The sequence below is a fragment of the Camelus bactrianus genome, chromosome 26 (assembly GCF_048773025.1).
Source record: "Camelus bactrianus isolate YW-2024 breed Bactrian camel chromosome 26, ASM4877302v1, whole genome shotgun sequence".
NCBI classification, from domain to species: Eukaryota; Metazoa; Chordata; class Mammalia; order Artiodactyla; family Camelidae; genus Camelus; species Camelus bactrianus.
The window spans coordinates 55,580-79,135 of NC_133564.1; the positions used below are offsets into that span (position 1 = coordinate 55,580).

Here is a 23,556-nt window from a genome sequence, read left to right on the forward strand (position 1 = left end):
ACTAACAACAGAGTCATGACTTACAGGATGCTTAAAGAAGAAAGTACTTGATTGGTTTTATTTTGCTACCCAATCAAACCAATCAAATAAAAACCCCAGAGTTGACACAGACGGTAAGACCTCCAGAATACTCTCACTGTCTTCCTTGTGTTTCATTTGTTTGGTCACACTCTCTGGATAGTGACTTGCTGTCCAGCAGTTTTGTTAGGATACAGTGCTCGTGAATCATTGTAAGGACAGAATTTTGACAATAGACTCTGCTGTTCATTTCACGAGGGAAAAGTTAATATAGAAAAAACTGCTCAGATCTATTTTAAAATTAAGCTTGGAATTTTGAGAAGAGTTCAAGAAACCATACAAAGATCTTTTTCACTAATTTTAGATCTATCTTAGACAAATTATGGTTACATAGCAGAGTATCTTATCAAGTAGATTTGACAAGAGGTGTGTATTATTGATTATTTGTTTTAGTTGAAATATTCTACCTGGGAAAAAGTAATCAGTGCCCATAAATGAACAAATATGTTTGTATTTCTATGCAACATGGGAGCAGACTTCATATGTTTCTATATAATATATATGACTGTGTGTTTTAATCTGTCTTTCAGTGTTTTTATAGTTTATCAGCAATGTTGTAACTTTAGAATTCTTCTAAGAAATTCACCCCAGATTCTAGTGCAGTTTGTACTGTGTATCCTTTCTTATGCATGGGATTCCACTCTCCCCACAGGGAGGAATTTCCTCTTCTATTGAGTTAGTATCAGAGTTAAAGGAACTGTGATTTCTAGGCCTTTGCTCTCCATGTGTTTGCAGTTGGCTGTCAATCACGATTTTCCCTTTCTTGAGTTTTCATTGTTCAATTAGTATTTTTGAAAATAACTATTAATATTTTGCATCGATCTCCCTAGAAACTTGATGTGTTTGTGCTTTTCAGTTTTCAATTTATGAAAAATGTAAATACACACTTGATTTTAAGTAGTCCTTTTTCACTAGATATTTGGTTACCTCTTTATAGTTAAAATATTTTTTTCCCAATGAATGAATCGGCGTGCATGTTTTAAAAGATACCTTACTTTTTATTTTTCTTATTGTAACAGTTAAATTCATTGTAGAGAATTTAGAAAATACGGATAAACACAGTCATAACTTCACAATGGCCTCTAATCTCACCTAGGCATACAGTTGTAAGGTTTGAAATTGAGAATTACAAGTCCTCTCACATTGTTTTTCTTTTTCAAGTACGTTTTGGTTACTGAGACCCTCGAATTCCCATATGAATTGTAGCAGCAGCTAGTCAGTTTCTGCAGAGGAGCCCGCAGGGATTGTGATCGAGTCCAGGTTGAATATACAGAACGTTCTGGGGAGCACTGCCATTCCAAGAGCTCTGTCTTCTGATCCAGAAATGTGCGTGGTTTTTCTGTCCAGGTATTTAGGTTTTGTTTAATTTTTTTTTTAACAATGCTTTGAGTTTACAGAGTTATTTTACTTTTTTTTTTTCCCTTTATACTGAGGACAAGTGTGCCAGGTACCGGGATCAGAAGTGTATTTGAGCCCCGCCACTTGCTGCCACAATGGTCGCTGCGCTCTTGCTTCAAACGCTCTACAATCTTGCACAGAATAGGACCTCAGTAACTCTCTCTCTCGAATGATTATATGCTTGTTGGATGATGCTTGAGAGTCCGTGTGATGATTTTTTTTCCCCAGCCTTTCCCCACTTCTTTACTATGCCCTTTCTCTTCCTTTCCTCCAGCCTGGGTTTCAGTTTACCTGTGGCATTGATTTTTCTTGTCTGTGGACACTTCCTTTCACTGGTTCACGATAATTTTACATGTGGGCTGTGGAAACTTGCTAGATGTCAAGAATGAGCCAATCCATTGCATGCTAGTATTTTTAGAGTGCATTATTGTTTTATCGATTGAAATTAAATCAGGGTGACCCCCTGAGCCCTCCCTTGAACTGTTTTTGCCTTCCTACAGGTGATAATGCTCTGGTTGCTGAATGTGCCCTTTCCCCAGACTTGGTTTTGGAGTTAAGTCACCATCAGTGGAGCCCTCTCTTTAAAAGATGAAGTAAACATTTGCTCCTTCTCCCTGGTTTGGGACTTGGATGAGATGAGGTACCAGATAAAGAATGGAGCCCCACCTCATTCTAACACCCGCTCGTTCCGTTCTTTCTCCACGGAAAAAGAGTACAATTCAACACTATAAAGACTGATTGTGAGCAAATGAGATATACAGGACAACCGATCATTTATTAAATATACTTTCATGCCAGAAACAGTTGTATTATACACACAAAAAGCACACAAAACACGGTAGTACCGTGATTACAAACGTGGGTCTGAGTTCGAGTCCTGGTCTGGGGTGACCAGTCCTGTGAGATGGATAACTGGTAGGTCGGCTTAGCCTCTCCCGGGCTTGTTTTCTGTCCTGCAGAGATGGGGCTCGCTAGACGTCCCTACCCCGTAGAGGTGCTATAGGGTGCAAATGATGCTCGTGGGCAGCCCGGGCACAGCTGCTCCTTCCTCGTAAGTGCAGGAGAGCATAGCTTTTGTGGTGAAGGCTTTATAACAGTCCCGTGTAGACTCTCAGTGCTACGAATGGATGCCTTGTGCTTTGGAGATGGGATTCTCATTTCTGTAAATACCCAAGGATTGTGTAATTGGGCCCTGCTGATTTGAATCTATTCTTTAGAAAGTACATATTGTGGATATATTTTTCAAGCATGCATGCTTTTTCCTTTTATTATTTATAGTTCTACCCTCTCTCTTGGTGGGACTTTTCATGGAATCCAGGAAACAGCCCTAAGCCACCTAGCTCTTCACACGTCTCCGTGGCAGTTTCCTTCCCTGACTAGAAGAGGGTTCTGCATAGGGAATTTTCTTTGTTCCCCTTTTCTTGGAGTCTCTCTGTCTGTCTGCCCACCTCTCACCTGTCCAACTGTCCATTTATCTACACACTCATTCTTCTGACTTGTTCCAAAAAGCATTTCAGGCAGCTTACAGAAGAACAGATACCAAATAAACAGGTGAGAAAATGGGGCCAAGTTCAGACAGTGAGGCTAGGAGGCGAGCCTGTGTGAGGGTGGCAGGCATGAGAGACACGCGTCTGCCCTGTGACTTATAAAATCGACATCAAGAGTGTGCCTGAGGCTCCCAGCAGACACAGGGAAACAGGGCTTGTGGGAGATGCTCACTGGCTGTGAAATAAATAAGTGGCTGAGGAGAAGCCCAGCCTTTCCAGCTACTAAAGCTTAGGAGAATATTTTGAGTGTCTTCAACATCAGAGTATTTCATCTTTTCTTTTATCAGAGTTCTACATATAGTTGGTTACATTCTGTACCTGGAAATTTCTACAAAATTTCTTCCCACGTGAGTCACATGACTCGGGTATGGGGTGGTTCTGCTCATTGACTGGGGTTGGCCAGAAACCGAAAATGACAGCTTCAAAGGAGCCTGGGATTTGTCAGTTATGTTTTGTCAGTACTGTAGAGTTCAAAAAATGCTTTCACAGTATCTCTCCATCTGAGGCGGCAGCGTGCTCTCTTACCAGCATCAGGAGCTTAGGGCCTCGGGATGGTGGGGGCTGACTGCATTGCCGTCAAGACAGCTGAGCTAGTCACTGCAGGTGTGGTTCTATTACATAAGGCCTTTCATGTTCTTTACTTGAATGTTTCAACAGGGAGTTAATTAACTGAGTCAATTAACATTTAATAAATATGATGCTATGTTGAAAAGACAGTTATAGACAGAATATAAGCTCTGAAGCCTTTAAAAACGGTTTCATTACTGAAATATCAGTAGGGGAGATACACAGTTTATCTTATTTATGCCTCTCTTTTAAAGTAACAAAGAAACAAGACAGAAAAGGCAGAGGATGGTTTCTGTTCTTCCTTTCTGCTTGCAGGTGCCCTCACCTCCAGTAGCATCCATCCAGACACATGAACTGACACTGGCCGTGCTCAGAACTGCCTCAGCCCTGAAGATACAACTGACAAATAGAAGGGAGCCACGCCCTGTTACAGCAGGTGCTCTCACTTTGTGGATCCTTATGTAACTGAGCGGTGTTAATCAGGATTGCCCGTTCTACATTGTGTTGCGCTGCTGCGGTGTCTCCTAGTTACTCGTTTCTGTAAGTATTCATGTATTATTCCCCACTGCGTGGTACTACACGTCTAAAAATGCTTTTTTCAGATGAAAAATAATGTGCATTTAATATAATATGTTTGAAAAAAGGGACAAAAGAGTCTATCCTGGTCCTGCTACTCAGAGATAATAATTAACAATTTAACATTTATTTTCTGTTTTTTCGTTATTTTGTATCATCTCTGTCATAAAAACCAGTGAGCACTCTGCACCTGTTTACTGTTCGGAGACCTCCATTTTCCATTTGGCTTATTACATGTTTTTCTACAATATTCTATCTCCCCTGGCATGATTTTTATAGACCAGTGTAGAATTCTGTCTTATGGAGGCATCGTCCATTTTACTTCGGACTTAAATAAACTTTTAAATTCCAAGTATACTTAACTGAAATACTGAAAAGAGAACTGTGGTGGTACAGGAAGGCCCCTAACTCCCTTCCCATTATTTCCTATGAGTAAAAGCTGTTGAAAATTTGGTATATATATATCATTACCTTTATGCCTATGAGATACATATATATACACATATGAGAAATCAATGTATAGGTGTGTGTATATATGCTTTATTTAAAAATGAGACCATACTATATGTTTTTCTGCAGCTCGCTTTTTTCACTCAGGAATATATCATGGACGTCCTCCCACTCCAGACTCACCCGGCCCTTTCAGATAGATTGGAGGGGTCTCCTGATGTGCGGGTGTCGTCTCTTGTCCACGGACACATTTGGTGGGAGAGTGCTGTGGACAAGGCCCTGGACAACGGCGAAACGCCGGCTCCCTCAGCGCCCGCAGCTCGCCTTGATTTACCGCATCATTGTCTTGATGGTGGACAGTTAAGTTTTCTCCATTTTCCACTGTCAGAAAGAATGTTTGAGTTGCATCCTTCTTGTACAGACATTCCTGTGATCTTGTATGTGTATTCCTTTAGTTAAGGTTTCTGGAAATTTAGTCCCTGGATGTGACGTTTACATTCATCACAGACTCCTTTCAAGTGACTAGAAATTCCTTCTCCATTGGGGAATGAAAAAATGCGCAATTAATTATGTAACCAATTCTCTATCGCTGGATATGATTTCACTTCAGTTTTTCTTCCCACCTTTGTAAACAGTGCTGTGTAAATGCCCTGATGGGTACATCTTTTTGGACTGATTTTTTTTTCCTAAAGGAAACGATTCCTAGAAGTGGAGTTGAGTCAGTGTGTATGTACGTTTTTCAGAGCTTACAAATCCATTGATATGTCATCCTCTGAAAAAGTGGCTCATGATTTGTTCTCCCACAGATGGACACTAGCTAGAATATCTTAAAAATATTGGCCAATATGATAAGCAAATGTGCTTTTTCATTGTTTTTGTTTGCATTTGATGACCAGTGAAGTTTTGAGCATTTTTCACTCTTTAGCCATTTGACTTTTTTAAAATGAATGATTCCTTTTGTCCTTTGCCCACATTTAAGTGAGGGAGCTTCTTTTTGCTTTGTGACAGCTTTTTGTATGTTATGAAAATTAACTTCGTGAATTCATCAACATGTATCACAGAGCTTTTTCTTGTCATTTCTTTCCTTTCATTTTGTTCAGGAAGTTTTTTGATTTTTGTTGCGGCTCAAACTATTCTTAGGATAGTAAATGTCTTCCTTATGGGTTTTATCTTTGACATTATTCTTAGAAATACTCTCTTATAATGGAATAAATCACTTCTTTAGTTTTTTTAATCTCTAAGATGGAGATTATAATAGTAAATGTTATAGTGAAGAGAAGTTGAATTAATAAGAGCAAAGAGTTGTATTTGCTGTTACTAGTACTTTTTAATATTTACATCACTATCTGCAATTTATCTTGTGGTCATTATGACAGGAATGGAATTTATTTTTCCAGGTGATTCTCTGTCCCAGGACAATTATTGAATTCATAATTTTCTCTTTGATTTGAAATCCCACCTGTACAAAATACTTACATACCCTAGAGTCTCTTTTTGAGCTCATGGTTCCCTTCTGTCAATCTCCTTTCCTTACTCCAGCACCATATCTTACATATTGTAAAAATTTATTTAATCACTGGCAGTCTGATTTTTTTTGATTCTTTTCTTCCATCCCAAATTTTCTTGTCAAGTATTATGACTTTATTATTCCTGAAGAATTCCAAAATATTTTGTTCAAGTTAAAAAAAATCAGATAGGAATTTTCATGGGATTTTTTAGTAAGTTTTGAATTATTCTTAGGAGAACTTACATCTTTACAAAACTGCTTTTCTCCATGCAATATGTTTATGTCTCTACATTCATACCTCTTACTTTAACCCTCAGTACAGTCCTGAAGTTTGTCCATTTAGAATATGGGCATTATTTTTGAATTTATTCCAGATTATTGTTTATGTTTTTGTTAATTTTGTAAGTGAGAAATTTTTGCTATTATATTTTTAAATGCTTAAAACTGACATTTAGAAAGGAAATTCGTTTTGTCAATACTCACTTTGTGAATTGTCATTTAAAATTGTAAGTATTAAGTACTTGTTCCAGAATCCTTTCTTTTCTGTTTTTAAAAATTTGTTTCCAAGATTCTCAAAATGTTCATAGCTAAGTAGTATAGGTGGGGAGACAGATGGAGAGAGGTAGTGTGGCTCACGTACAAACTGTGAGCACTTTAATGGCTGCCTTTAGGCTGGAGAAGCTGCAGAAGAGCCCAGGTTAGACTAAGGGTGGCTTTGTATGCACTTGAAAGCCAGCTTTCCTGCCTGTATGGTGAAGCCTGGTGGGCGTGGCAGGTAGATGATCAAGGTCTGATCAAGGTCATTGGCTACACAGAGTGCTGTGTCTGTGAGAACTGGAGACCATTACCATGGGAAATGCTTGGCGCCAGGAACACTGCAGGGGATCTGCGGAGCATGTGTGTTAAGGAACTTCCAGCCCTGGGAGTGGGAAGATCAGACTCTGCATTCAGATCTGAGTTTGATTTCATCCTCTCTGGTTTACTGGTCCTCTGACTTTTGTCAAGTTATCTACCCGCTTTGAACTCCTGTTTTCTTGTCTCTCAAAACAGGAGAATTACAGCCTGCTGCTAGAGTGTTTGATCAGGGTAAATGATTTGTGTCTATAAGATGCCACGTACAGTCACAATCTCAGTGAGAAATGGGCTGTCACCTCTTCTTCTGCAACTCAGTGCTCCATAAGACAACGGGGGAAATCCAGTCACTAATTTGTATGTGATGCAGTGAGGAACAAAATTAACGTCTTGCCTTTCCCCAGCAGTATTCTTACTTCTTTGCTTCATTTACCTCTTTCCTCCTTTACACTCCCCTTTCACCTCCTCCACCAAAAGAGACTGAGTCTGTCTCAGAACACTACATTCAAATTACTTTAAATGTAGGCTCATCCCCATGAAATTACAGTGAAATTAAAAATAATCTGTACACGTCCCAGACATGATTATATTTGATTTACACACACACACACACACACACACACACACACACACACACACAATCAGGCTACCTCCCATTTGCTGAGGGAGAAGGACCACTTTTTCTGAGTTTTCATTCACTGAGCGTGAGAGCAAAGTCTCTTAAGCAGAAATTCGCCTGGCTTCTTGCATGGTTTTTTAAATTGGATTTCTGCTTTGTGTCCACAGAAATAGTCTCCTATTAGAAGAGGGGAAGTGGAGACATAGATATTCTGCTGAGATATTGGTGTCATCATATTTGAGTTGGAAAGGACTTACGACAGCATAGATTCGTACCTTTTTATGGGTGAGAATCCATGATAGTGTAACTTGGACAAGAACCCGGGTCTTCTGTCTTCATGTCCACACGGATGAAGAGGAAACTGGGTGGGGGATGGCAGGGATCCTTGCTTGAGTTCCGGGGTCTTGCTAGTTTCCATTGTTCAGCTGCCTTTAGTTTATGTCCATGTGGCCTCTCATGGGAAGGTCACTCTATCCTGATAGATTGAGTTTCTAATCAGCAAAAAGGTCTGGACCCACTCATGGTTCCCAGAGATTTTCTGATGACCTGCTGACACTTTATATACATGAGACCTAAGAAACTGCTGGATATAAAATCCTTATTGTTATCATTTGCCCTCGAGTTCCACAGGAATGGGGTGCTGTCTCAGGCTGTCAAAGGCCAGCTCTGAACAAAGATAGGGTTATAGGCTTGCAGCTGGACACTCCCCAGTCGAATGGGATTTCCGCCTTTGTTTTTAGAATCAAGCAGATTAGTTCAAATCTTACCTTTACCAGTTATTAGCTTTGTGACCTTGAGGAAGAAACTTTACTTTTTGGGGACAAATTTTCTTTATCTGTAAATAAGTTCAGTATTTATTTTAGGGTTTTTGTTTTAGAATTGAATGAGCTAATTCCCTCATTTATTCCTAAAATACTGATCACATGGTTCTATGCTGGTAACTTAGTGGTTGATTACTAAGGGACTCAGTAGTGAGAATGTGGGTGAGGCTCCCTGGATAATAGAGCTTATATTCCAGGATATGCTTGTAAAAGACTGGATTGCAGTGGATTTTTAGTAAATGTCCATTCCTTTCCTAATCCCCATTGATTGTGTATATATCTTTATACTAATATATGAACAATTTTTATTGCAACTTAAGTCTTTTTGTAGTATTTAAAGTATGTAGCTATAACAAAAATACGTGAAATAAAATGATTTGACTTTTATTTTCTTTTCAATAAGCAAAACAAAATAAAATAGAAAAGAAAAGAAAAATTTTGAAGGAGTAGAAATAATTTTATTTCCGTGGAATCGACTCCCTATGTTAGGTTTTTCGGTTGTGTTCTTAAACAGCATATAAAATTGATAGGTTTTGACTTCAGTGTTGATAGCTGGGTGAGTATAGTTTCTTTTTGTGGTTGTCTTTGATGAATTATTTGCACTAGATCATAAATAATATGCATGTTACATATTGGAAACCAGGAAACAGGGGAGACATACTACCTCCAATGCAGTCATTTTGTTACCGAGTCCAAACTCATTCTGCTCACCAAATGACAGGCCAATAAACTGGGAGATGAGGTGCTGGAGCGAGGAATAGTGACTTTATTTGCAAAGCTGGCAGACCCAGAAGATGGCAGACTGATGTCCTGGAGAACCATCTTCCCCAAGTCAGAATTGAGTCTCCTTTTATACTAAAAAGGAGCGGGGCTGGAGTTGGTTGTTGGAAACTTCTTGTTGTATGAATTGCTTGTCCTTTGAATCCGCTGTTCTTGCAGCTGTCCATGTGGATCAAATCATGTTGCCCCTGTAAAACCTCCAAAAATAAACAAAGTTATACTCTATTTTGCTACTTGCCATCTCTACATAAGTGCAGATTAGTTAGCATCCTTCAAGATTACGGCCAGGAGAAGAGGCTGTCCTGGATATTTCAGTCTAAAGGCAACTTTCTTTTACAAATGGTGCAGAGATAGCAAGTCTGAGCCTAGAAAACAGGGCACAGGGTTAAAGCCAAAGGAACAGACCTAACATGGGGTCAAAATTGTTCTTTTCTATTACAATTCCCTTTTCCGCTTAATAGATAATTTTAGTAAGAAACATGAGCAATTTTGTATTTTTGCTTCTTAATAACCGATAAGTTGGCCAACTATATTTTTGTGAGCAGGGATGCTGTGCGGGCATAGGGGTCACAGCAAACTCTTGTTGGGGGTGGCCGACCCTGGAACATGTCTGATGCCCCGTGAGTGTTGGTGAGGGTCCCCCTAGCCAGCGGCTCTCTTCAGGAGCCAGCATATGGGCATTGATATCTGGAGACCTCATTTTCGGCTGCAGGAAATTTTTTAGATACTGCGATTGAAAAATCACTCCAGCTGGGGATAATTAGGAAAAAAAAGGAAAAGGAAAAGGGTTTGGAGTAGAGTAGAAAAGAAGGACATCAGATCACGGAGCCTGAGTGCTTGGCAGCGGGGCTTCGGGGGAGAGGGGAGCAGACGTGGGGAGGGGCCTGGCCCCGGAACCAGCTCCTGCACCTGTCCCCGTGCCCAAGCCACATAGCTTTTAATTTGGCCACCTCTCTGGGCTGGATGTCACCCTGGGCAGAACCTTGAGAATCGAAGGTAAGGGGTGGGCAGCACTCACCTAGGGGGTCACTGTGGATTTCGGTCAAGTCCACAGTGCCTTTTCTGGTCATGTGCCTTCACTTGTCCTTTATCTCAGGATCTGAGGAGGAGGAGAAAGGAACTCAGGAAGAGATCCAGGAAGATATCCGACTGTGTTAAGAGAGGACAGACACAGTGACACGGGGAGCGAGGACACTTGCAGCAAAGTAAAATTACTTCACAAATATTGCTTCAGAGTTGCAGGTGTGAGAGAGCCTAAGCCTGTCTCAGAGTGCAGGGGACAAGCGGAAAGGAAAGGCAAAATTTCCACTGAAAATTGAAATTTTGTTAAATAGCCTGCTACTGTTGCTTGTATCACTTGAATGAATGCAGGCATATTTCTGTGGGCATTTATAGGTTCACTCAACCCCACCAGCCCCTCTTGCCCCCATCGGGGATGGGATTTCTCAAGCACAGTGCACCTCCTGCTTCGGTGGGCCACGCTTCGGGTCCTCGCCTGCGGCCGGGCTGCTGCAAGGCACTGAGTCCCTGAGGCACGGCCTGTGATACACGACAGGAACATCTCTGCTATCGACTGAGCGCCTCCTTTTCCCCCTGCAGTGTAAGAATTCCGGTGACTGAGTTAGAAGCATGCTTCCAAGCTGTCCGTGTCCTCGGCATCCAGAAGCGGAGCCTGGAAGCTTCCGAATTTCTCCAGAATGCAGTCTACATTCACCTTCGGCAGGTGAGTGTATGTCCTTACACAAATGGAGGAATTACTGCCGTTTTCCTGGAACTTACTCACCACTAGTCCATCTGATTTTTCTGTGCTAGGATTCAGTATGGCCTGCTGAAATATGTGGAGTCAGAGTTTGAAATACTGATGAAGAGGATCATTTATTTTATTTCTATATATGATAGCCTTTTACTTTCAAAATTCAGAATTTTTGGTTCTTTCAGGAATTTTTGGGTGTTGGCGAAAAAACTTTGCTCTTACCATCTTTGAGACCTGTTGCTTTGTGCCTCTCACCTGTCTTCTGTCACTTGTGAGGCAGTTCCATTTGTGACCCTGTCCGTGTTGTTCATGTTATAAAACATATAGTCTGTTAAATTACAGTCCCTTTTACTCCGAAGACATTCCACAAATACTCCTTAAATCTGGGTGTGGTATTAAGAAGACAGAATCATTAGAACATGTGCTTGCAGGTTGGTAGAGCAAAATCCCCAAATCAATAGTCTAGCTCAACATCTATAATCTTTCTAATCTACCTTGGATTTGTATGGATAAGTGAAGCAGTTTGCTAAGAACTCAAGACCAGGGTTAGAATACAGGCTGGTGTAGCTCAGCAGGTCCTCCTGAGCCAGCGCTGTGCCAGAGGGTGGGGCAGAGGGGGTGAGGTCTGGGCCTTGGGGAAAGGGCAGGGCCAAGAAGGAGGGGGGTCCTGCCGTTCCTGAGCTCAAAGTTTCATGGCAAACACCTTCACCAGGTGAAAAACTTGGAGATTCTTCTAAGAACAGTAGGTTTGAAAAGAGTCATAAAAGCACGGGAGTGACAATATCCCATTTGTGTCTAGTATGGGAGAGCGGCTGTGGGGCCACTTGGGAGACTCGTGAGTCCAGGTGTGAAGTGTTGGTGGCTTCCACCTGAGTGGTGGGACAGTCAGTGGGACAGGCAATGGGAAAAAACGAACAGACTTTAGGCATGTTTAGATGGTAAAAAGGAAAGGATGAATGATGTCTGTGAAGGTAGGATGGAGTAAGGCCCAGGTTTCTGGGTGGATTAATGAGGTAAGTGATGGTCCTGTTGTGCTCTGAGGAGGGAAAGCTTCAGAGGGAGCTCTGGGGGAAAACTGATGAGTTCAGCTGTGGGTAAAGTGAAAGGCTGTTAAATGTGTGGTCTGGAAGCTCAGGTGAGAGCCAGCAGCGAGTAGCGGGAGGGGAGAGAGTCTGTCAAATAATTTTGTGCGCATACAATTAATTATGATTAATGATACACTTACGCCTCTACATTCTGGATTTAAAACCCATTAACATTTTGCTATATTGACTGCAGAGGTTCCTAATTTTTTTAACAGAAATAAAATAAATAGAAACAAAATAGTGGAGTTAATGAACATCATAGAGTTGATGTGTGTCCTTGTATGTATTTTGATACCTCATCTGTTTATAACCATAATCTATAAAAAGTTAACTAGTTTAGCATAAGTGTTAAACAGAGGGACGTGACACACATTGTTGGGGCTTGAAGCTGATCTTCTCAGGCAAAATATGTCACCTCTCTGTGACTTAGTTCCATCTTCTGTGACTGCCCCCGGGCCCCTCATCACAGCTCATTTCCTAGACTAGATGTTGGAAGGGAGGCTGCTGAATGGAGTAAGAAGTGGCAACTGCTAGGGGCACTGAAGAGAGACACAAAAAGTGATTAAAGCCGATAAACTCAGTACAAACAAATACTCTCAAAAGAGAAAGAATCCCGCAGTGTTTTGAGCCACTTAGCGTATGGGAAACAAAACCACGTGGACCCAAAGCTCTTGAGCATGTGAATATTGTCGGTGGGAGGGTGTCATCAGAAAAGGGTTGAGAAAAGGCCTTTTGGTTTCCCTTGACGTTTCCAGTAAGGATGGAGAGCAGAAGAGAAAACCCCCTGCTTCACAGTGGAAGCTGCTGTTTTGTGCAAAACTGACCAAAGGTTGGAGACCATTCATCAGCGGTGCTGGCAAATGAAGAGACTTCGGGATTGGGTGGGGCACTTGCTGCGACTTCCAGGTGACCTGCTGGCTGGGGGCTTGAGGCGGGCATTAGGTTTGCAGGGTGACCCGGGCATAAACCCTGGCTCTGAGGCTGCTGGTCTGACTAGCAAACCTGGGCACCCGCAGTCCTAATGGGGCAGCTCGGGATGTGGCCTGGGACACCTGCCATGCTGAGGGCGAAAAGAGGGCTTCCCTGAGGGGGTGTCCCTGTGGAGAGTGGAAACGTCCTCCTGCAGGGGAGGAAGAGCCTCTGAGCAGGGTGCTGGATGCACAGGCAAGACCACCCTGAGCACGGAGGGTTTGGGGGGCCGTAAGTCACATAGTGGCCCGAGCAGCCTTGTTCCTGAGAAAATAGAGGGAGAAGAGGCTGAAAAGGCAGACTACGGTCAGACCCTGTGGTGGGTTATGAGTGACAGTAAAGGACTGGTCCGGCAGGCACGAGAGAACCCTGTGGGTGTCCCAGTGGGGTCGTCACACCGGAGGGTGTAGCTGGGTTACAGACTTTGCCACTTATTAGCTGTGTGACTTTGAGCAAGGTCACCCCACCTCTCTCTATATATCTTCATCTGTAAAATGACACAGTGACAAGCTCGTGTCATCAGAAGGCTTAGTTTAGCTCTGATCCTCTGTGTCCAGTATTGTCAGTGCTTCCCTGCAAGGTTCTGCATTGGCTGCTCTTACCCTCAGATGGGAGGGCGTAGAGGGACATTGTAGCACCTGACGGCAGGAAGGGGTTGTTTTAAAACAGACATGTAGCCGCCTGCAGCTGCAGGCCTGCAGGCAGTTTGATTGATGGTCCTGGAGAGGACTTTGGAGGCCTTAGCATCGTTTTAAGACTTGTTTTCCCTTGGGGGCAGCATTTGCCTTTGCAGATTAATGTTGAAGATTTGGGCTTCTTGCAAAGCTGTCTTCAGAGATGGTTATATACGTAACATATCGTATAAAATAAAACGCTTTTATTTAATGTGTGGGACTTTGCAGCTGTTGGGAACAGCTCTGTTGGCCTGGTCTCCACGGAGGACACTAGGGGTCAGCAGAGCGTGCGGGAGAGCAGGCAGCCCGCCATGCTGCTGCGGGGTGTTCTCCCCAGCACAGCACTGTGCTGAGTTGACTCTTCTCTGAGTTTGGTTGCCAGATGAGCAGACAGCAAATTAATGAGTTCTGGTGGGATTGTATAATGACAGGAAGAAAGAGGGTCCCGTAGTTTTTCTGGACTAGAACATTCTTTTGGTTCCTGATCCAGTGTGTTCCATTACAGAATTGATGAGTTGTGTGTATTCTGGGACTTGTCGACTGAAAGAAATGTGTAGCCTGAAAGTTTAGAGTTATGCTTTATTTGGCGGGAGGACTCGAGGCGGAATTAAAGCCTTCAAATCTGTCTGAGGGACTGCTCCCAAGAAGTAGGGGAGGAGCTAGGATTATATAGGAACTTTACAACAAAGACCAGGGAGATGGAAGAATAAAAGATTGCTTGTTATCTAAAGAAATCCAGGCATCTCAAGTTCAAGAATTTAGTGATTTTCTTTGTATGGGAAGAAGTAAACATTTTGGCTCATTGAATTCATTCCTTTTACAAGCACCTAGTTATCTAGGGCCAGTATTCTGTCCTTTCATATTCTGAGTCCCCTCAGAGGGTACCATTCTGAGTGGCTGCCTAGGCTGAGCTATAAGCCTGTCCTCCCTGGGAAATGGTGGCAGCTGCTGATGGCTTGGTTTCAGCACTCTTTGTTTACTGACATGGTTGCCGTATTTTCATTCACATTGTAGTATTTTCATTCACAGTGCTCCCCATTGGTCCTAAATTCGACCAATATTTTGAGAGACATTTCATGACCAATTTTGTCCCAGGGTGCTATGAAGGCTCATTCCTAGTTCAGGTTGAAGAAACTTCTGACCTGCCATTCAAGGTTTTAGGTGTTTTTATCAGGCCCTGTTGATACTAAAAGTTCTCTGGATGGCCTGTCTTACTAGTCTGTTATGATCCAGGAAATGTTTACCCTTCGTTGCTCATTCCCATACCTAGAATCACACTGTTATAATTATTTTATGCAGGGTTATAAATTTTATGTATTTCTTCCATATGATTTGCCATCATCAATCTTGTTGTAGGCCTAGCTACACTTTGGGAAATGTAAGAGAAAACAATCTTATAAAATAGACAGGATATAAGTAATACAGCTAGTAACGTTAATAAAGTCACGATTAAGAATTTAATAGTCAAGAAGTTATATTTTTGGGTTAAAATTTTTCTTGTGTTTCTGACTGAGTTTGAGTGATCTTACAAGAAAGTTCGTATTTATGGTCAGGCTTCGAGCAGGTATTAATTGGCCAGGTGAGGTCTCCCACCTTGTAAGATCAACAGTGGCCTAAACAGAACTATAATTTCCTTTTTAGAATAACGTTTCTGAGGGCTATCTAGTTAAAGCCTTGGAGTAGGGAAACCCACCAAGGTAACACAGAAGTACTAGACATAGGTAATTTACCATAAACTTAAAAATTGGGGTAGTTCATAATCAAAGGTAGGAGAAATTATCAAAGTAACTGGTATACAGGCCTGGTCTGGTGTCTTGGGTGTCTACCTGTCTACCTCATATGTCGTCGTCTTCTCATCCTGGCCTGGTAGCTTTTTCTCCATTTGGGCCTTGTTTAAGGTGAGCAGTGCTCTATAGGCCAGTGCACTGCAGGGGCTCTTTCTGATTGGAAATGAATCAGAAAGTCAGTTTCCTTCAGCTTTGCTGTGTATGGTCTAGTTAAAAGTACCTGATAGAGTCCTTCCATTCATGTTGGAGACAGTTTTTTAAGTCATGCCTGTTCCAGTATGTATAATCCCCTGGCCGCAGGTCATGGGGCATTGGATCTTTACCCAAGGATGTATTACTAAGCTTCAGAAAGAAACATACAGTGTCCTTTTAATAATTCAATTAAACTTTGCAGCAATGTAACATGACAGCAAGGAATGATCTGGGAAGTGTCTTACTAAATATAGACCTCAATTAACAAAACGAGAATTTAATATCCACTAAAATATAATCTTTTTCTATCTAAAGTTCCCTCATTTTTATCAAATATAGTCAAATCAAGGTGAATTTGTTTACAAGTTAAGTCTGATTATTTGATCATATAGGCTCTTTTAAATTGGCTGTGTTGGAACTTTTAATAAGGACTTTTAAGCTAGAATGTTAATAAGGTTTGCTAAGGCCAGGAAAGCCCTGTCAAGGGCTTGTCATAGATTTCTGCCTAACAGATTTAGGTAAATTCTTTTCTTTTTGAAGTCCTTAAAATACCTTGAGGTTCCTATACCTGTTAGGAGACGATCTTCCTAATTTATCTCATAGAGCCCCTGGGGACCTTAAAGATTTTAGTCTCTTGAGGGATCAGATAGAGAGAAAAGATAACTGTTCTAAGTCTGCTTACATAGGTATAATTTATCAAATTGACGTGAATCATAACTAGTTTAAGGAGAAGAGTTTCTTTATGTCAGGTAAACAGGTTAAAAGCCAGTAGTATTTCAGACAAAATCAAAAATTGTAACCATATTCATCAGTTTACTCAGTCCCACGTAACTAATTCTTTTAATCAGAGTTTTCATTAGACCTTTAAAATTTCTTACCCAGTTTATTTCAGTGCTATAGTTTGAAATTTATTAGAAATCAGTAAATCTCCTTGAAGAGAGAGTATTTTGCAAAATCATCAGAAGAAAACAATTACCTGCCTATAAATGACAACAGAATTAACAGCATGGTTAAACAACATTACACTGTAATCTATAAAGAAACCTGGTCATAATAACCAGAATTATGACTGGTAACATTTCAGATATACCAGAATGTTAGGGAGTCCATATAATTTCTAGAATATCTATATTAATAATATTTTCTCATACAATATAACCTAGGAAGATTTATTATTCATTTGACAATACTTCCCATGTTAGTTAACATGCCAAATGAAACTTACTACTTTAAAATCTCTCTTTGAGATGTTTCAGGGACCCTTTGTAGCATCCCATAGTTAACTGGAGACTAAAAGAATTTTAATGAGAAATTGATATTTGGGGAGCTTGTTAAAAGTTTTCAAAACACTTGGTCAGATAAACGTATAGATCACTGTAAAGTAGTACTTACTCATTAACAAGAAAATATTTCAAAGGTAAAGTCACAACAGATCACTTAAGTCGCATAAGAAGTTTTACAATTTGTTACTGAAGGTGGATTAATATTTTAAGAAAATTTTGTCCCCTTAACAGAGAGAAAACCAAATCTAGTCTTGTACCAGCTTACTTCTAAGATTCATTTACTTTGCCCAAATTGATTCTAAACTTAGCCAATTCTGACCACGTACAAAACTCTTTCCTCAGGGTTCCTCTTCCACAAGCCTTCCCCAGCTTTCTATACTCGTATTAGTGTGTCCCTTATTTTTTCTTCCATTCAGAAGTAACCAGATTCAGGACAAAGTCACTATTTTTCATTAACAAAATATAATTCCATTCCTTATATCTTCCTTTACACATTTATCTTACCTTCCTAGGATACTGAGATCTTTCCCTTAATAATAGAGACTATTTCAGAGTGGCACCAAGCATTTATTAAAATTTCTAAACACCTTTAGTTTCTCTGTAAGAGGAAGTCGTATGTTAAGTAATTCATATTTCAATCTTATTTTATCTGAAAATGGTATAGCTATTAAATAAAATCCTATCATTTAACTTAATTTAGCACAACTCTAGAATTTAGATACCAAACATTTAGAAATTATCTTAAGCATACATTTTAAATATATATTTTAAAAAATTTACCCAAAACTCTCATTTCATTTGCATTTAATTTACTTCAAATTTTATCACACCACATTACTATTATTTTTTTTGACAAATCTGTAACATATATAACAGGATCTTATTTGACTTTCATTAAACCTAGGTACAGTAAAGGTATTATACTTAATATTGATGACTTTAAAGATGTCTATATTAATTAGAACATACTTAAACTAAACAATACCAAGTGTTATCTTAATATTGAATATTTTCCAGTTCACGTGAACCTGAAGGTCAACTTAGTCAGTTTTTATTTTAAAAATACTTAATTTGTAAGCTATTACTTTTTACGTCAATTAAACAGAGCTCTTTGACTTTGTTTTTTTTCTTTTTTTTAGCTGTAGAAATATCTCACATCTATAATGTGTACTCAGGCTTATAAACAGACCAAAGCTAGAGATCTCATAGCTTCACTTTAAAACTTACTTATAAGATAGGTATAATAATAGTTGGAGTAAGCTGAATTTGCTTTCTCAAATCACTAAGGCTTACTATTTATGAAAAAGACATTTAAGATTTCTTGACAAAGTCTGACGGACCCATCAGAGTTCTGAGTTCTAAAATGCCAAAAATTTCTTTGGCCTTAAGTTTTCTCTCATTGAGCTAATTAGGCTCAGTCCTAGGTCACTGTTTGCTGTATATAGATTTCTGACCTGCAAGACAATGACAGACACTTCCAGTTCCCCAGAGAACTGCTCTGTCACGCAGGCCCAACTGTATCTCCTTATTTGGCTTTTTTGTATCAGTGAGAAGAGCTGTAAACAAAGAATTCCATGTTTTAAAATTTTAAGGTTCAATTTATCTTGTCTTCCAAAGCATACATAAGGCATTTAGTAAGGTCTCTCTTCCTTGATTTATAAGTTAAACCCAGGGTAAACCTCTTATTATATTTTTCTATTAGCCACTGAATATTAGTTTTTAGTTTTACATTATATTGGACGGCTCATGTAACTCTATTGGTTTCCTTTATTTTGTTCAATTAATATTTTCTGAGGGACAGAAATGTGCCCAGCCTTGTAATACCAAGAAGGGGAAGCGTTTTTCCATTGAAACACATCTTTCCCACAACATAATTAAGCAAAAAGTTTATATAAAGCCCATTTAAACATACCAATTTTACAAACTTTTATCTCAACTTTATTAACTCTTATACCTTTAATTTTAATATTTATTAGGTTTAATCAATAATTTTTATTTCTAGAAGGAATGCCAGAAGCCTTTTTCTTCTTTTCTTTTCTTTCTTTCTTTTTTTTTTTCACTGTATCTAATTTTATAGAAAAGTCTCTGGGATACCCAAGTTTTAGCCAAAGAACTTAGGCCCTTCTCAACTTTTAATTTGATTAATTGGTCTGTTGCCCCAGTCATTGATCAAATATCACAGTCTACATATATTATATGTATCTATCCCTATAAATACATACATTTTAAACTGGGGCAAATAAAACGGACTTCTTTGAACTTTAATTTAGGGGGGCAGTAGGTGACCTTTTTGGCCATTTTTTTTTAACTTTACGTAGTGTAGTATCAAAACCTTGTCTCAAAATCCAACAATGTCCATTTTATTTATGTCATTCAAAATAACCATCAAAAAATTTACCCACTTAGGATAATCCCCTTATCGTTTTTTTTTTCTGTTAAGAAAAATATCTTTCGACATTTTTACATTCTTTTTTCCAGTTACTCAACCTAATTAACATTAATTATTCTAAGATTTTATTAACATCTCTAAAACCATTAATGGGAAAGGAAAAACATAAATGTAGCTTTTTAAACCAGTTTTTGTAAAATAAGTTCTTAGATTAACCATTAGATATATTTTCTACCTTTAAACTTGATTTTAATAGGTACCAATAAAACGGCTGTTTATAATGAGAGCTCTTTCAACTTTCACCAATTTAAAAGTTTTCCAACTTAAGGGATCCATCATATGGCCATCAATTTATATATATATAGTGATTTTAAACGAATAAGATGAAGAGGCTTTTCCAAATGAGAGTAGGGGTGCTGCCTAAATAAAATTCAAAAGTTTACACTTCAAAAGGTAAAGCAGTTCATGGTCCAGACTGATGCAACAAAGGTTAAGATGGCAAAATGCCTGAAAATTGGTACAAAGGATTGTTGAGAATCCCAATTTATTTGTGTGGCCACCATATGTACACAATACTTGTATCTTTCGCATGGCAGAGTCCAAATTTTCCATTAAAAACAAAAAGGAAACATATATATACAGACATACACACACATAATATACCCAGCGAAAGATAAAACATTTATATTTCAAAGACACAGGAAGAGAAATCCAAGTTCCCCCTAAAAGGGTTTTGGTTTCTATAAGTCCAGAATTCCAAAAAATGTTTTTATCAGGCCTGGTTAGTTACTTTAAGAGTGAGATTATTTTTTTAATTCCCAATTAAATTTGTAAGTATTGTATGTATATAAACCTGGCTAGGGTATTAGTTGGAGGCTTGCAATCTGTCATTTCTTTATCTTTTTTTCCTTTTCTTTCTTCCTTCCTTTCTTTTTTTTTTTTTTGAAAGTTCTATTCCCCATTCTAAGGTAGGGTTGTAAGAATAAAATTGCTAGTAGGTTTTCCCGCAGGGACAACTCTATGGCATGAAGTCTTTGCCTATACCACTCCTGCAAGTTTCTCAGTCATCCGAGAAAACTGTTACCAGCCAGGAAGGGGGTCCCATTTTTGGAGTTGAAAGGTTCCTCATAAGAGTTTTACTTTTATTCTGAAAAATTCAATGGAGGTAACCAAATTGAGGAAAACATTAGACCAGCCTCTTACCTAACCACTCAGTCCTGACCCCAGTGTCTTTTAACATGGACCCACTCTGGAGGTATCCACTGGGAATTTTCCTGGTATCTTTCAACCAGCCCCACGTTGGATGTCACCTAAAGATGGGTGTTTCCCGTTATCTTTCAACCAGGCCCCACCCAGTATGTCTCCACTGGGTGGGTTATTCCCCCCCAGTATCTTTCAACTGGAGGGCCAGGTACCTGGATACACCGCCAAATAAAACTCAGGATTATCACCCAATATGGGAGATCCGAGAACCAAGATAGACTCACCCAAATTCATCTGGACACCCTGAGGAGGTGGATGGGCACAAAGGGTCACTGCTGGTACCAAGGCTCCGGATACTCGGAGAGTTCAGTTGGAGAAAGTCTGCTCTGGGTCCCTTCATGGTGTCCAAAACTTTTGACTGAAATACATGTGCAGCCTAAAAGTTAAGAGTTATGATTATATGGCGGAAGGAATCGAGCCGGGATGACAGCCTCTCAGATCGCTCTGAGGGACTGCTCTGAAGAGGTTGGGGAGGAGTTAGGATATATAGGAGCTTTACAACAAAGACCAGGTAGTTGGAACAATAAAACATTGTTTGTTATCTAAAGAAAGCCAGGTATGTCAAGTTAAAGAGTTTAGTGATTTTCTATGTATCACGTGGGCTCACTCTATTCATGCTTTAGACAAGCACCTAGCTATCTAGGGCAAGTATCCTGTCTTTTCTTATTCTCATTCTGTTCAGAGGGCACTGTTGTGAATGGCTGTAGAGGCTGGACTTCAGGACTGTCCTCGCTGGGGGATGGCGGCAGCCGCTGATGATTTGGTTTCAGCATTATTTGTTTACAGATATGGTTGCAGTATTTTCATTCACATTGTAGTATTTTCATTCACAGACTGATTGTGGATAATCTGGAAACTTGGAAAGGAACCGAGATAGAATTACTGCAGGTACCTTCTACTTTAATATTCCGTGTGCAAACATAAACACAGATGAAGCATACATTTGAATTTGGTGGTGTAGGGAATGGTTTCTGCACATTACAGGAGAAGGCAAGGCAGAATTCCTCTATTTTGTTGGCAGGGATGTGGGTCCACCTGTCTTTTCTGTAGCGGTTTCTGAGAGCAGTTTATGGTAATTAACAAACATTGACAAACGGTGGCACACATTGCATTTAAGAGCTGGCCTGTGCAAACTTGTGTATTGGACAGGTGGATTGGAGAGAGATGTAGCCCAGGCCTGGGCTCAGATACAGGTTTAAATCACCATTTCCTCACCAAAGGGCCTTGGACTAGAGTGTAACCTCCCTTAATCTGTTGGTGAAACTGTGAAATGTGCATTATAATATTCGTTTCTTCCTGGGATTGTTGTAAGTTGTGAACAGTATTATAACACTCATGAAACACTTAACAGGCACTTAGGAGTGTTCACTGTGTCTGTCCGCCACGCTTAGCATGTGTCACAGCCGTAAAGGTAGCATGTGCCTGTTGAGGATGTACTGGTAGCCCCTTGAATAGGTTGTGAATTTGGTGATTTCCTTTAATCCTGGAAAGTCTATAATCCATGGGCAGTTATTTTCATGGACAGATGAGGAATCTCAGGGTAAAGAAGGCTGTGTAATTTGCCCAAAGTCAGACCATAATTTTGGGTGCTGGGGCCTCGGTTCAGCATGGGCCCCTGGGCCTTCTGCCCTCTCCGTTCAGCCCCAGAGTCAGACGTGGGGTCGCCTTTCTCCCAGCCCAGAATATCCAGTAGGCAGCAACACAAACCTGGACCTGTGCTGCTTAAGCAAAACTGAGGAGGGGAGGCAGGTACTAAGGGGATAAATGTAAAAACAGACGACTGCAAACTGTGATCAGCTCTGAGAATGAAAGGAACACGCCTCGCCACGCAGAGCTGGGAGCTTTCCCTTCGGGGCTGCTCTGGGGGCGTTCATCTCAGCTAAACAAACTCCGGTCCTGCACCAACGCAGGAAGGCAGGGCGCGTGTGACCAGGTTGACTTGGCCTCGTTGATCATACTCATTCCCCATTCAGCGGCAGCTCTTACGGGCACTTACCTAGTAAACAGGTGTCGGCCATAATCATCACGCACTTTGCTTGGTAGTTTTATTGGCCTCACATTTGAGATGAGGTAATTGAAGCTGGGGAGTTTGTTGCATGCGCGTGATTACCTTGGAAATAACCCCACTGGTCTTTCAACCTAGACTGGTGTGGCTGTTATATCCCAGCCCTGTGAATGGCATCGTGTTGCTTCTACCAAGTGGCGCAAATGACTGACACTGATTTTTCTTAATTCGTAGGAAATGGTATGTGACAATAAGAGAAAAAGGTAGTCAGAAATTGTTTGGAAAACTAGAACAAAATCCAATTCTTCCCCAGCTGGCGAAGCGTACCCAGTGTCACTCACCCCACTCACTGCCTGGCATCTCCTCCCTGCCGACTTCATGTTCAGAAGCCACTCTGAGCCTTTGAAGAACATTTTGCCTCATTTTGCCTAGTACTTGCAGCCTCTCTGTCCCTGGTTAACTCTCTCTTCAAAGCCATTTAAATTTTATGCAGTCTCCTCAGCTCAGATGTAAGAATAGCCTCTTTAAACTTCTTGATGCAGCTCCTTAGTGAAGATCTTGTGAAGGAAAACTAGCCAAAACCTGGGAGGTATGCACACAGTGACTGCAACCTCAGCACTTTGTGAAGTTCAGAATCAGAGGGGTGGGAGACACAGGAAAGGCTTTTTAAGGTAGAAAGGGGAAAGTGAAAGGACTCAGGCAGTGTGAGACTGAAGCATCTCGTTCCCAGCTAGCAAGGCAGCTGCGTTCAGGATGGTATATGAGGAGTACAGAGTTCTCACAAAGAAAGAAGTGGTGGGATGGGAGGGAGCACAGATAGATTCTTTACTAGGGAATGAAAAATTGCGCTGAAAACTTCCTGGTTGAATAAGAGGACTGTGACATGATGTGCTTGAATTTTGGATAGAAGGGTTTTGTGGGGATAGACCTAGAAGAACGCTGTCTGGCTAGGGGGTCAGCA

General features: G+C 40.4%; 1 protein-coding gene across 1 annotated transcript in view; it reads left to right on the plus strand.

The window, feature by feature from the left end:
* The window catches only part of LOC141575162 (uncharacterized), a 148,648-nt gene that overhangs the window by 48,959 nt on the left and 76,133 nt on the right, over nt 1–23,556 (plus strand). The window contains exons 15-16 of the mRNA XM_074353793.1: nt 3,906–4,130; nt 10,795–10,918. The gene's annotated coding sequence lies outside the window, so the exon portion shown is untranslated. The remainder of the gene's footprint in view (nt 1–3,905; nt 4,131–10,794; nt 10,919–23,556) is intronic.